The sequence below is a fragment of the Canis aureus genome, chromosome 16, assembly GCF_053574225.1.
Source record: "Canis aureus isolate CA01 chromosome 16, VMU_Caureus_v.1.0, whole genome shotgun sequence".
Lineage (NCBI taxonomy): Eukaryota > Metazoa > Chordata > Mammalia > Carnivora > Canidae > Canis > Canis aureus.
The window spans coordinates 52610053-52623409 of record NC_135626.1 but is presented as its reverse complement, the minus strand read 5'-3'; the positions used below and the strand labels follow the sequence as shown (position 1 = coordinate 52623409).

Here is a 13357-nt window from a genome sequence, read left to right as displayed (position 1 = left end):
ATCCATCTATAGAAATTTCAAAGAATGACTCGATCATGTAAAAATATTAAAGGATGGATCAATTGACCCATAATACACTGAATGCAAGGTGGCTGATTAAATTGAAATTGCATGGAAGGTATGACTCCTGGAGAGCCACACAACGATCTCCTATGAGATCCTTTGAGATAAGCTGCAAAATGTGTGGGGGTCATGACAGGATGTGGGACCATTGGCCAGCCACAAATCCAGATCCTTGCCAATATTTTGGAAAGTTCTCCGGCACAAGAGTGTTGAGAAGGAGGGCAAGATCCCACAGAAAACTTACTCCTGCTTTTCATTTGATGCAGACAGAAGTGGTAGGCAAAGTAAAGGTTTGGCTGCACCTGTTTTCAATCATAGACACCAGGCCTAACAGATAATGAGGGCACTGCCCCCAAGAATCTTTGATCACTGCAACAAACAAAAAAAAAATCCCCTATGTAATCTCCCAGTACTTTGCAAGTAGAGACACATGGGGATGAGTAGAACAAAAAGGAACCAAACACGTAGCAGAAGGGCACTATAAAACAGAACTTTCCAAGTCAGGATGACAGACCAAACACATGTATTTGCCTAATTTTCTTCACCAAATCCCACTGAACTAGCAATAAAGCTATTGAAAAATAATGAAGCCACGGTAGCAGTAAGAACAAAGGATAAAAGGTGCTGTCAGTGATTTAAAATACTAGAAATCTTCCTTTCTTTCTTTCTTTCTTTCTTTCTTTCTTTCTTTCTTTCTTTCTTTCTTTCTTTCTTTCTTCTTTCTTTCTTTCTTTCTTTCTTTCTTTCTTCTTTCTTTCTTTCTTTCTTTCTTCTTTTCTTTCTTCTTTCTTTCTTTTCTTTCTTCTTTTTTCTTTTTTTCTTTTCTTTCTTCTTTCTTTCTTTCTTTCTTTCTTTCTTTCTTTCTTTCTTTCTTTCTTTCTTTCTTTCTTTCTTTCTCCTTCCTTCCTTCCTTCCTATTTAGAGAGAGTGAGAGAGAACATGCAAAAGCAGGGCAGGGGGAGTGGCAGAGAGAGAGAGAATCTTAAACAGGCTCCATGCCTGATGAGGAGCCCGATGTGGGGCTTGATCTCAACCCTGAGATCATGATCTGAGCTGAAATCAAGAGTCGAATGCTTAACCAACTGAACCACTCAAGTGACCCCCCAAATCAAAACCTTTCTTAAAGAACAAACTTGTCATGTAATTGACATTATAGAAAAAGCAAACCTAAAGCTGAAGTAATGTTGGAGCAGCTGACTGCAAGGTAAGATCCGGTCAACATAGAGACAATGGCTAGGCTGTGCAGCCCTAGGGATTGGAGCTCACTGGAGGACAGCTGCACGGACGAATCCCTTCCTCTCTTCCAGGAAAATGAAGCAGGTACCTGCTGCCTTTTTTCCCAGCAGAAGCCCTAGCAGCTGCTCTCTAGGTTATACAGAGCAATTTTTGGAGATGGCATTGAGCCTGGAAGAAATTCAGAACAGAGACATATCTAGTTCTCTACCTTCCAATAGATCAGTAGGGAAAATTCTCCATCTGGCAGGGAATGACACCAAAGAAGCTTCATGCAGTCTGCATTAGCTTCCTGTTGCAATTGTAGTGAATTACCATATATCTAGTGGCTTAAAACAATATATATTTACTATCTTACAGTTCTTTTTCAGAGATTTTTTGAAGGTCTTTACAGAGTGAAATCCAAACTCTAGATCCAGCTGCCGAGGAGACCCTGTTATGCTGTGGGTACTGGCTGTGGCTTGGCAGGTGGCTCTGGCTTCCCACCCTTCTGTTCCATGATGTGGGTGGTGGGCAGTACCTCAATTTGGGTTCCACATGCTCATATGATCAGGGAGGGGCTTCTTAGGGCCAATCTTACATCTTGAGTCCCAGGGAAGCATGATTTTCACTTTGACACCCAGCATACGAAGAGGCTGCCACAGTTAGAATCTGGCTGTGGTTGTACCGCTTTCACAATAGGATAGAGCGGAAGGAAGAGAATAGTAGGTTTCTCAATACTACCTCACAGTTCTGAAGATCAGAGGTCTTAAATGGGTTTTCTTGAGCTAAAATCAAGGTGTCAGCAGGCTCTGCTCCCTCTGGAGGCTCTAGAGGAGATTGCTCCCTTGCCTTTTCCAGTTTATGGAGGCTGACTGCATTTTTTGGCTTGTGGCCCCTTCCTCCTTCTTCAAAGCCAGGAGGGTAACATCTTTGAATTTCTCTCTGATGCTAACTTTTCAGACTTATAAGAACTCTTGTGATTATATTGGTTTGTACCCAGATCATCTAGGAAAATCTCCCTCTCTCAAGACTTTTAACATAATCATAACTTCAAAGTCCATTTTGCCTTGCAAGGTGATATATTTATGGTTTTCAAGGATTAGAAAACAGGCCTCTTTGAGAGGGCTTGTCCCACCACTCACAACTGAGCAAAGTGATCCTTAATCTGGGGGGACTAATGCCTTAGTTCTCTCTGTTCATATGATATAAATGGAAATCTGACTGTGAATTCATAAGAATCATGATCTTTGAGATAAACAGGATCTATGCATCAGTAGAAGAAACTCAGTCAAGTTGCCTATGCCGATATCATAGCTCATCATTCACATATGATTAACCTCAAAGCAGAAACAGTAAATTTAAATTTAAATTTAAATTTAAGATTAATTTATTAATATATTGGAGTCCTATTGTATGCCAGGAATGGGAGATAAATGGGGAGAAATATAAATATCAGGTCTCAGTATCATGTAAGTTATAGAAGAGGAAATTGATTTATTCATTTGCTCCTTTGACAAAAGTTCTCTGTGGCAAGGACTGCCATAGCCACTAATATTTAACAGTGAGCTAAACAGAAAAGCTCCTGCCTTCATAAGTTCACATTCTAGTATGAGGAGATAGACATGTATCTTAATATATAGGCATATATTATATATAATGTAGTAAATATATTTCTGTATTTGTATGGACACAAACTCTACTGTAGCAGGTGATGATCAGTGATGGGAAGGAAAATAGAGCAACATAAGAGGTGTTTTAAACATTAAGATATAATTACCCGTCCAATCTAGACAATTTTGAGAAGACTGGAAGATATTATTAATCATTATGCCATGACAAGGGGCATAATCTGAGACTAGCCCAGGCAAATTGGAAAATAGGATCATTGTAGATGTGTGTACATATGTATGTGTGTGTGTGTTTGTGTGTGTGTGTGTGTAGGAAGATAACAGAGTGTGTTATATACACAGAAGATCTTATTGACTCAGTCACTTAACTTCAGAGATTTGAAGAAAGAGTAAGGAAAACATAGGCTGTGGATAGTGCTATGCATGGTCTTAAAATAGAATTGTTTTGTTTTGTTTTGTTTTAGAGAGAAAGAGTGTGCTACACGCACTCAGTGTAGAGCCCAATGCGGGGCTCGATCTCATGCCCTGAGAACATGACCTGAGCTGAAATCAAGATTTGGATGCCTAACCAACTGAGCCACCCACACACCCTCAAATAGGCTGCTTTTTTTATACAAAGAGGTTAAAAGCTACTTTAAATTACAGTCAGAGAAAAACCTTAAAGAGATGACATTTAGGCTGAATCTGAGCAACAAAAGGAAGCAGCCATACTTCCATCAAGGAAAAAAACTTCTATGAGTTTCTACTTCCAGTTTTGATCGATAAGCTTTTATTGGACAAAGTGTCCTAGAGATAACAACTAAAAGCTCTGGACAAAATACAGAAACAATTACCCAAAGATGCTGGAGAATAACTGCAACGTGGCAGAAATTAGTTGGGGATTGACGCTTGAAAGAAGGAAATGGGATTGAAAGTTTTCTAGTCATTGGTTCCAGACTGAGGACATGTACCATTCTGGGTCTCAAGTGGAAGCTGTGGGGGCAGCAGGGAGGGCTAACACTTCTATAGAAAACCCATAGTGATTCTGGTTTGAAGAACCAAATGATGAAGTTGGTGTGTTTTCTAAGATACACAGAATTCCAAGCGTAAATTAAACGTGCCGTGACTTAGAGTGACAGGTGGAAGGCAAAGAAAGAGAACTTGCTCTTAGCATTTGGGACGTGGTTGCTTCCTTCCCTCCTCCTTCTTGGGAATGGAAACTACAGGTCATCCAGATAAAGATCGCCATTCCAGATTCCCTGCAATCATACGTGGTCATGTAATTTATTTCTGATTAATGGAGTGTAAATAGCAGCAGTATGACAATGCCAAAAAGGGCCCTGAAAGGGTAAGAGCCATATATCTCTCCTAACACCTGTCCCATCTTGCTGGGTGAAAAGTGAGTAGGATAATCAGTTGGATTTGAACATGAACTGACTTATCTCTGGATTTTGTTTATGTAAGAAATACATTTCCGTTTGTAATGACACTATTATCAGGGGTTCTCTACTACTCACACAACCTCCGATAACCTTCACTTTTTAAAGATTTTATTTATTTATTCATGAGAGACACAGAGAGAGAGACAGAGAGAGAGGCAGAGACACAGGCAGAGGGAGAAGCAGGCTCCATGCAGGGAGCCTGACGTGGGGCTCGATCCCGGGTCTCAAGGATCACACCCTGGGCTGAAGGCAGGTGCTAAACCACTGAGCAACCCGGGCTGCCCTGATAACCTTCATTCTTAAATTTTTCCCACGTGTGCTTTTATTAAATCAATTCTAAATGCCAAGGACAAAATTATTATTCATATTATGGTAACTATTAATATTTTTCTCCAATGACCATTGTGGTTTTGAAAATGCTGGGTTCCAGAGAACCTTCCGGTTCTACACAAGTTGTTGTAGTGATTCTGCACACATGGCATTCCGCATTTTTGATATGCATGATTTATATGCTTTCTTTGACACCGTTACAAACACAATATTTATCTGCAAAGTGTTTGCATTTTAGGAACATGTTCCTTTGTGCTGTAAATTGAACAGATCATGGTGAAAATTTCACAATGAGATATCGCTATTATGATACTTTTCCTGAAACTTGAGGGTAGAGCTTTAAATCGGTCATCATGTATTATTTGGTTTAACAAATCAAGGTTTTCTGAGTATTGTGCAACCAAATAAAAATACAGGAGCAAATAGTAATTGAAATGTAAGTAAAATTGCCATTAACACTTCGAAGCTATTATTTCAAGGATGTCCGTGTTGAACAAGGTGATCTTGTGGTTTCTGTACAATGCCTCAGCCATCATTGGAAGTTAATCATTTAATAAACATTAAATTTATAAAATAAATATAGTAATAAGATAATTATTTACCTGTTTTCACATATTAGGATTTCAAGTAAGATTACATGGAAAATCTGCTTACTTATGAAGAATTTGAAAATCATGGAGCTAGCATAGATAGAAAAATAAATATCTTTAAATATTTAATGGTTGCTTGCTTGCTAAAAAAAATTCTAATGTGGAATGACTCTAACAGATTACTTTTTAAAATAAAATGTTTTTTTCTCTAATGCGCAGTACTCACGTGTTTATATATTAAACTTCAAAATTTAGCTTCCTTGAAACCCACTCGAAATGAATAGAAAAGTTGAGTATACATGTGAATGTAAGTATATTAAATCATGTTGATTATGCCAAATCTATAAAATATAGAGTAGTTATATTACATTACTTGTAACACGAATAAAAAGAGTAATTTGGATGATTTAGTTAACCTACTAAACATACAATATCTGTCTGCAAATTTTTCTAAAAAGTTGCCAAAACCTAGTTATGTCATTTATGGAATCCTATAATTATCTTCCAGATTCCCTTTCAAATAGCCTCTGGCTACATGCTTCACAATGACTGTTTCTATTTTGCACAGATGCTTATTAATAGTAGCCAAATCATCTTTTTTTCTCTACACATCAAAATCTCAAAGAAATCAGGGTTATCAACAGTGAGTCATCATCTCATTGGAATTGAGGGGCTTGTCTTGATGGTAACAAAGTCCCTTTTAAATTGTTGGCAGCTAGCAACATTTTTAGTAAAGGGGAGTTAAAGCCATTACCCTAAATTACTTCCTCTTGGAAATGCTACAGTGTTATATTTTATATCATTTAAATCATACTATGCAGCTGTAAGCATATTATATTTAACAATTTGAAGTCATAGCTAGGCTATGCACTTGATTTTCTCATTAATGCTCTATCTGAGCTTTTGGTTGAGAAGGGGGTGACAGTGCTTCCATGTAAATTCACTCCAGGCCAATCCAGTTTCTCGAGTTGTACTATTTGCTTCCTTCTGGCCTAACCAATGCTGACCTTTTCTAATCAAATATTCCCTAAGCTAGAAAGAATGGTACAAAAGAATGAATTAAACTCCGATTTCACAAAAAGTTCTTATTAAAATTGTGATCAGACTGTGATGATCTAAGATTTGATCTCCTGATTCTGTCCATTGGAAAAAGTGATCAGTTTCTGTTCATTTTAAGGTTCGTGCCTGCCTGGTCATTCTTTAGTTTTTTAATTTTTTTTAAAGATTTTATTTATTTATCCATGAGAGACACACACAGAGAGAGAGAGAGAGGCACAGACACAGGCAGAGGGGGAAGCAGGCTCCATGCAGGGAGCCCGACATGGGACTTGATCCTGGGTCCTCAGTATCACACCCTAGGCCAAAGGCAGCGCTAAACAGATGAGCCACCCGGGCTGCCCTGGTCATTGTCTTAAAATGTAAGAAAGCTATAGAGTAAGCAGAGTACAAAACTGACAATTGGATGAAAAGTGTGACATTTAGAAAGTATAAGATTTTGGTGGGTCCTACTAGGCCCCACTTGTAATGAAATTAAAATAAAAAATTTGAATGGCAAATGTTCGTTTTTGAGATTCCAGTCACATCTCAATTTTCGTCCTTCTGATGATTCATAACAAGATGTGGAAAATGGAGCAAAATCAAGTATTGTACTAACATGGGTGTGTGTTCTTTGTTTACCAAAGAGCCCCTCGTTAAAACTTAAGGTCAACACAATGCTTGGTTTTACATGACAATCAATAGCAAGCATCCAGATCTGTTTACTCAGATGTATTCGAATATCAGTTCACTTGACTTTTGGCACTTTACAAAAAAGAAAAATACTATTTTTTGTTTGCTTAATTGAAGTCAGAGATATTAAAATCCAAAATGGTTTTCATTTTTCAGATCCTCAGGTGTTTTAGACTAAAACGTGAATCGGTCTGCAATGTCGAATGGGTTAATACAATGTTTTTCTGAAATGTAGATACTTTGATTACTTATAGGGCATGCACACAAAATTCAAATCTAATAAAACATTCTTATATAATCTTAGTGCACATCAGCCAAATATCTTACCATCACGTTATTTGCTCTATGGGAAAAGCAATCTAAAATGAAAAGTGGTTGATGTTAATGCAATTGCATTACATTACATTTAGCAATACAATACTATGTTAAATTTGGGTGAGAAATGGAAAATCTTTGAAGGTGAAAGAACCTGATTATGACTCTTTATCTTATAAACACATTGTATTTATTAAATTCCCATGGTTCTTTTAAGCATAGCTAAAAGAGGATTATAAGGGTTTTCCCCCCCATGTAGCAAAGTAATTTATATTCTATACCAGAATGCGTTACTGTAGGTGATGATATTCATTTGTGAATAAAAGGGAGTTCATAGAGAGTTAGACCTGCCCAGAGGTCTGATAGAAGTAAATACGGTCTTATTAAAGAATCATCCTAGTTATAGTATAAATGTTTTAAGTAGGTAGTCTAGGTTCCAACGTTGCCAAAATATGCCTTTAATTTAAAAGAACTTATTTTCCTTCAGAATGAGAAAGTCTGCTTCCATTTATTTCAGGCGACCGAAAGACAACGGGGCAGAAGGAAAAGTTTAACACTGGCACTGCAGTGTCTTGGAGCTAATCGTTTTTCACCAAACACACACATGTAGCAGCAAAACATCCTTAAAATGTAAAACATCTTGCTTTTTTTAATAACCCCTCATGGTATGTTTTTGCTTTAGCAATAATTGTATTTTCTTTTTTGCACATTTTATTTAACAACATTGCAGTGCCAGATAATCGGTTCCATGTGTTCAGGGTACTAGCAAAGTGCCTAACGGAGAAACAATTAACTTTATTGGGCTCCTGTTATTGGCAGACACAGCCTGACACCCTTACTTTTTCATGGTGCTGAGCCACATATGAGCTGCAAAGAATTTGATGTCCTAAGTAATCACACAGCAACCTGAATTGAGAGCCAAGTTGTCGTTAAAAAACATCATGATCATGAACTAGAAACAGAAGTTAAAGTCCATGACAAGATCAGAAGATAAAGTTCACTTTGGTTACAAAAAGCACCATGATTAGCGTAGGGCGTGTAGCCAATGGTTGATGAGCAAGTCTGGACTTTTGCAGAAGAACGTACAGCATGGTTGGAAGCCAATCCGAGCTCTGTGATTGGAATGCAAGCCCAGCTCCTAGAGTTATAGGCATTGAAACAATGGTTAAATGCAGTTAAGTGCAAGGAGTAACATAGTTAGGTTTTATCAAACATTAACACTTGTGCTGGAGAGTCCATAAAATTCTAATTGCCCTCTTCTGCAGAAAGCAGCCCCAAGAGGTTCTTTATGTACAAAACAGCTCTGACTTACCCCAGGAGTACCATGAGAAATAAACCCTGCTAGCCTAGCAGCTATTGATTGGTCAAGGAAATGATGCCAAAGCTGCAGCCACGATAAATAAGTTAGGCGTGAGATGGAACAACCAGCCCTGCTGTGACCCAAACCAAAACTCTGCATTTCTTTGGACAAATGGAACAGAATGAATCCCCTCTTACAAAGCAGTGAGAAGGGGAGGTATACTCAGGGAGGGAATATCATCTGGTGGAGGATGATGTCCTAAAGAAACCTGAGCTATGGGTCTGCTTCCCCATGCAACACACGATACATCCCAGACTTAGAAGTGCTGGCACCCAGGGTACATGTTACCCTGCCACTCCTTGTGCTCCTGTAATAAACCCCCATCGTTGGACAGAAGCTAGACAGCTCTTTTGGATTAGGTCTACTCAACTCACACTATGTGTTCAACCCATCCATCTGGATCTTAGAAAACGGCTGTTAATGAATGAAACATAAGATGAGACTATGGAATCTGACAGGGAAAGTCTCATTGATAACATGTTGCTCTAGTGAATCCTTAGTGGAAGGAAGCAGCACAAAATTAAAAAAGCAACTCCAGGGAATTTGAACCACTGAAAGAAGATGAGCATGTGAGAGAGGAAGAAAGCGGTGGTGAGGACATATTTCTATTTATTTTTGTTCTAGATGGTTCCTCTTGAAGGGGCACAATCAGCAGGGCACCATTGGCACATCATATATGTATCAACTCTTAAATTCATGAATTTAATTTTTTTTAAATGACACACATAAGCTATCCCACTACTTATGAAAATATGGCCCCACTGAATTCTGAAATGCTTGGAGATGATCCAAGGATTATTGCTGCTAATGCTGAATTTAACATTATTTTCCTATGTTAAGAAAAACAAACAACTGAATAAAACTACTTCAATTTTAGATTTTTTTTTTCTTGAGTTAGCCTTGTATAGTTAGTACCTGTCTTATCTACGTTAGCATCCAATATGTTGGAATCACTCTCGTGATATGATTACACAGGTAATTTCTTTTCACATTTACCATTTCGATATTTCACAAATGAGATTCCTAAATTGTGGCAACCAGGGGATATAGGGCTCAGATTGTGCCTCAGGAGAGAATCCATTGAGACAAATATGGATGGTGGATAGCCTCCAGCTGCCACCTTTTGGGAAGGCAGGCTACGCTCCTTCCAGCCTTATCCCAGATAATGCCTGAGCACAGCTGGGATATTAGAGCTCAGCGTCTCCTTCTGAATGAAGGATTCTTCTTACAAATGATCTTTCTTGCTCCCCATCAGCCTGGCTAAGATTTTGTCAGAGCAGTCCTACAGGGTGAGGCCCATCCTCCTTCATTTCCTTCCTTCCCTCTCTTCTTTCAAAGATGTCAGACCTCTATCTGCTGTCTTCAAGCCTCTTCCCCTTTTTAATCCTTCAAAGATGTTTCTTCAATTAATGTGCTTATATCTAATTCCATTTTTATGTCTGTTTCTTAGAGAACTCAGATTGATACTCTGAAATTCAGGTACTCTGTTTCATAATGTTAAAAATTATCTTTCTAGGGGCACCTGGGTGGTTCAGTGGATTAAGCATCCGATTCTTGATTTTGGCTCAGGTCGTGATCTCAGAGTTGTGAGACCAAGCTCTGCGTCAGGCTCTGTGCTGGTCGTGGAACCTGCTTAAGATTCTCTTCCTCTTTCTGCCCCTCCCACCACTTCCTCTCATTAAAAAAAAAAAAAAAAAAAAAAAAAAGATTTATCCTTCTACAGGATACGTAAAAAGTGGATGATATTACCTATATGGCTGAATCAACTATCACTTGAAAAAAAACTAATGTCACAAATAAGCTCGGATGGACTAGTACAGACTAATTTACAACTTGTAAGGAACCTGTTTGGGAAGAAATGTAAAGGAATATATATATTTGTAATAGCAGGGCTTGAGTCACATTATGGAAAGATCTAGAGTGCACAGTTTAAGTATAATGTTTCCTATCATATACTAAAAAGAGACATAACTTTTATACCGCAGCAGTCTCTGAACAAGAAGTCTTCTTTATTTCTATGGTATATTCTATTAATGAAATGAATAAAATGTTTTATATGCCATCCATGTTTTCAAACATTACCGTGGTTATAGTTACATGGAAATATAACCACGTCCTCAGGCATAGCATGGTGTATGAGCAATTAAATGCAGTTCAGTGTGTTTGCCACCCATCTCTGCTGGGCGACAGAGTCATCTAAGCAGTTACGTCACCATGTTCAAAAATCATTCTAAGTGGTTAAAGTTGGTGCTGGAACATAGTTTGGCATTCCCTTTCTTTAGCCACTGATACATTTTTTTTTCCCTGAAAGTCGATCTCATTAAGCATAACCTCTCTCTCAAACTACTTCACCCTATATCTGGAAAAACGATCTCACTCAGACTTCTGTGATCCCGAAACTAACTGATGAAACATGCACTCAATCTGTCTCAAAATGAAGTGCCTAAACTAATTAAGCTAAAAATATTCTTAAACTCTCTGGGTCTTCTGTTCCAACCACCCAGAAGACATTTGGATTTTTAGCAGCCCCAGGAAAACAAGAATCTTTTTTTTTATTCTCAGGGTCGTGTGAGAAGGGAAATTGATTTCATATTATATTTTGCACTTCATTGCTTCTGCCTCCCCTGTTGAGAGACCCTGTTAGATCTAAACAAAAGACATCACTTTTATGAACTGCCTATAACTCTAGGTCTTTGTTGGGTTATGGAAAAGTCTGCCAGTGGAGAAAGCTCGAATTCAGAGTGCTCAGTGAGGCTTGCCCAATGGAGGCCAGCTCCGTAAATCATATCTGACAGCCTTTTGTTAAAGGACTTTCTCAACTCACGCTGTGGTGCTCTATATGGTCCGAGGATACAACCCCCACCCCTACCCCGCACCATACCCATCGCTATTGGAACCCACGATTTTTATATGTGAAGATTTTATGGTGCCTGCCAGCACCGACCAATCTAATTCTCGACTAGTCTAGTTACAGACTCTACTTTTTGAAAATAATTGAGAGAGCCTCAAAGGTCTTCTCTCTCTTTCTCTCTCTTTCTCTGTAGATGATGATACTATTGTAATTTACCTTTGCATCTTGCTGATAAGAGTTCAATAAATGGAGTTAAACTTCAAATGGCACTGTTTTGCAGGGGCTATTTCTAACTTTTGATAGACAGAAAATGATGTCAAAAATAACGTATAACCTTTTAAAACCCAGGAAGCCACTTACTTGCACCTCGGCCCCTTTCGTGAATCTCAATAGCTGAGATTGTCAGGGGCTCAAGTGAAGGTACCACCACCATCGATTCTTAAATAGATCGAGAAGTGAACATCGCTTCCTTGAATGGCATCACTCTTTATAGCCAAGAAGAGAGTGACTCTGCCTCTTTATGAAATTTGTTTTTTTCTTTTTTTTTCTTCTTTTTTTTCTTTATAAAATTTGAAGGGAATACAGTCACTGTCAGATTTCTACCCTTACCTCAGCTCTCCCTCTCCCACTTGACATTACTTTGTACAGCAAAACAGATGCTTGCATCTGTCAGATTGTCTTTTCATTTTACACTTTGCCGATACCATCTTTGTTGTGTGAAGAGCTGTGCCTCCAACTGCTCATACTTCCCGCAGACAAGTCATTTTCACCTAACTTTATATTAATGAGGAGCTTTAATCTTAATATTTATGTTGTTTTAGCATCAGCAAAGCCTTCATAAATGGCTGACATTCTCAGATGTCATATATATGTACAACTGTGAAAAAGTTTAACTTGGTTTTCTCTAAAAGCACCATTTAAGAAAAAAAAATTAAGAATGGAAATTGTAAACCCTGTGATCTCAGGCCAATGTGGTAAAGATATTCAGACAGTTTCTCCAAAACATTTTGCTCTTATTGGAGAAAAACCATCAATATAGATGAAAGTTAGAAGGTAATATTATAAGGTGACTCGTTCTTAGACAGACAAGAGAGCTACGGACATAATCCATGAGTGCAGTTTCTGCGCTGATGGCTCAATGTCTATATCAAAAATCCTAAAGCAGTGGTTTATCTCTTCTTTGAGCTTTTCATGTAATAAAAGTTGTAACAGTAAAATTGTACAGAAGCCAAAAGTGTACATAACAGCTCCTCCGAGTGGCAGTTGGCTCGGAGCAAATCATTTTAGAGTCTCTTTTTGAAATGATGGAGTCCTGCATAAAAGGCTATTTAAGGTGTTGTCTCCACAGGGAAGCCAAGGGGATCACTGAGGCAATTACCTTCATAACACAGGCAGAGAAATGCTGTTATTAAGGGGAAAATCAGTATTTGAGGCTGGTTTCTATTTTTCCTTAAATTATTCATTCTTGCTAACTTCATTAATCGAATAATGTAGAAAATATTTACTTTCTTTTTCACTTCCAACAGTAATTGTGCATCAAGAGCTGCATTCGGACCACTTCTACGCAAATCAAAAATTACCACCAAAAATCAAGTCCCCAAGTGGCTTGCTGCCCCAAATAAAAGTTTTGGTACCCAAACAGAAGGTTTAAAATCCCGATTCTACATGTAGCATTTCTGACCCTGGGTGAGTCATTTAACTTCTTTAAGCTTTATGGGGCTTAAGAATCATACCTGTTCTTTGTAACTCACAAGGTTGTTACCGGAATCCAATGAGATAAATTGCGTGGAGGTCATTTGTCGCACACCACGTAAATATCACCTGCTATATCTATATAAAATACATTTTGGATTGTT

At 38.2% G+C, this 13357-nt stretch overlaps 1 long non-coding RNA gene across 1 annotated transcript in view; it reads left to right on the top strand.

The window, feature by feature from the left end:
• The window catches only part of LOC144286924 (uncharacterized), a 1061786-nt gene that overhangs the window by 660314 nt on the left and 388115 nt on the right, over positions 1-13357 (top strand). The gene's annotated exons all lie outside the window — the stretch shown is intronic.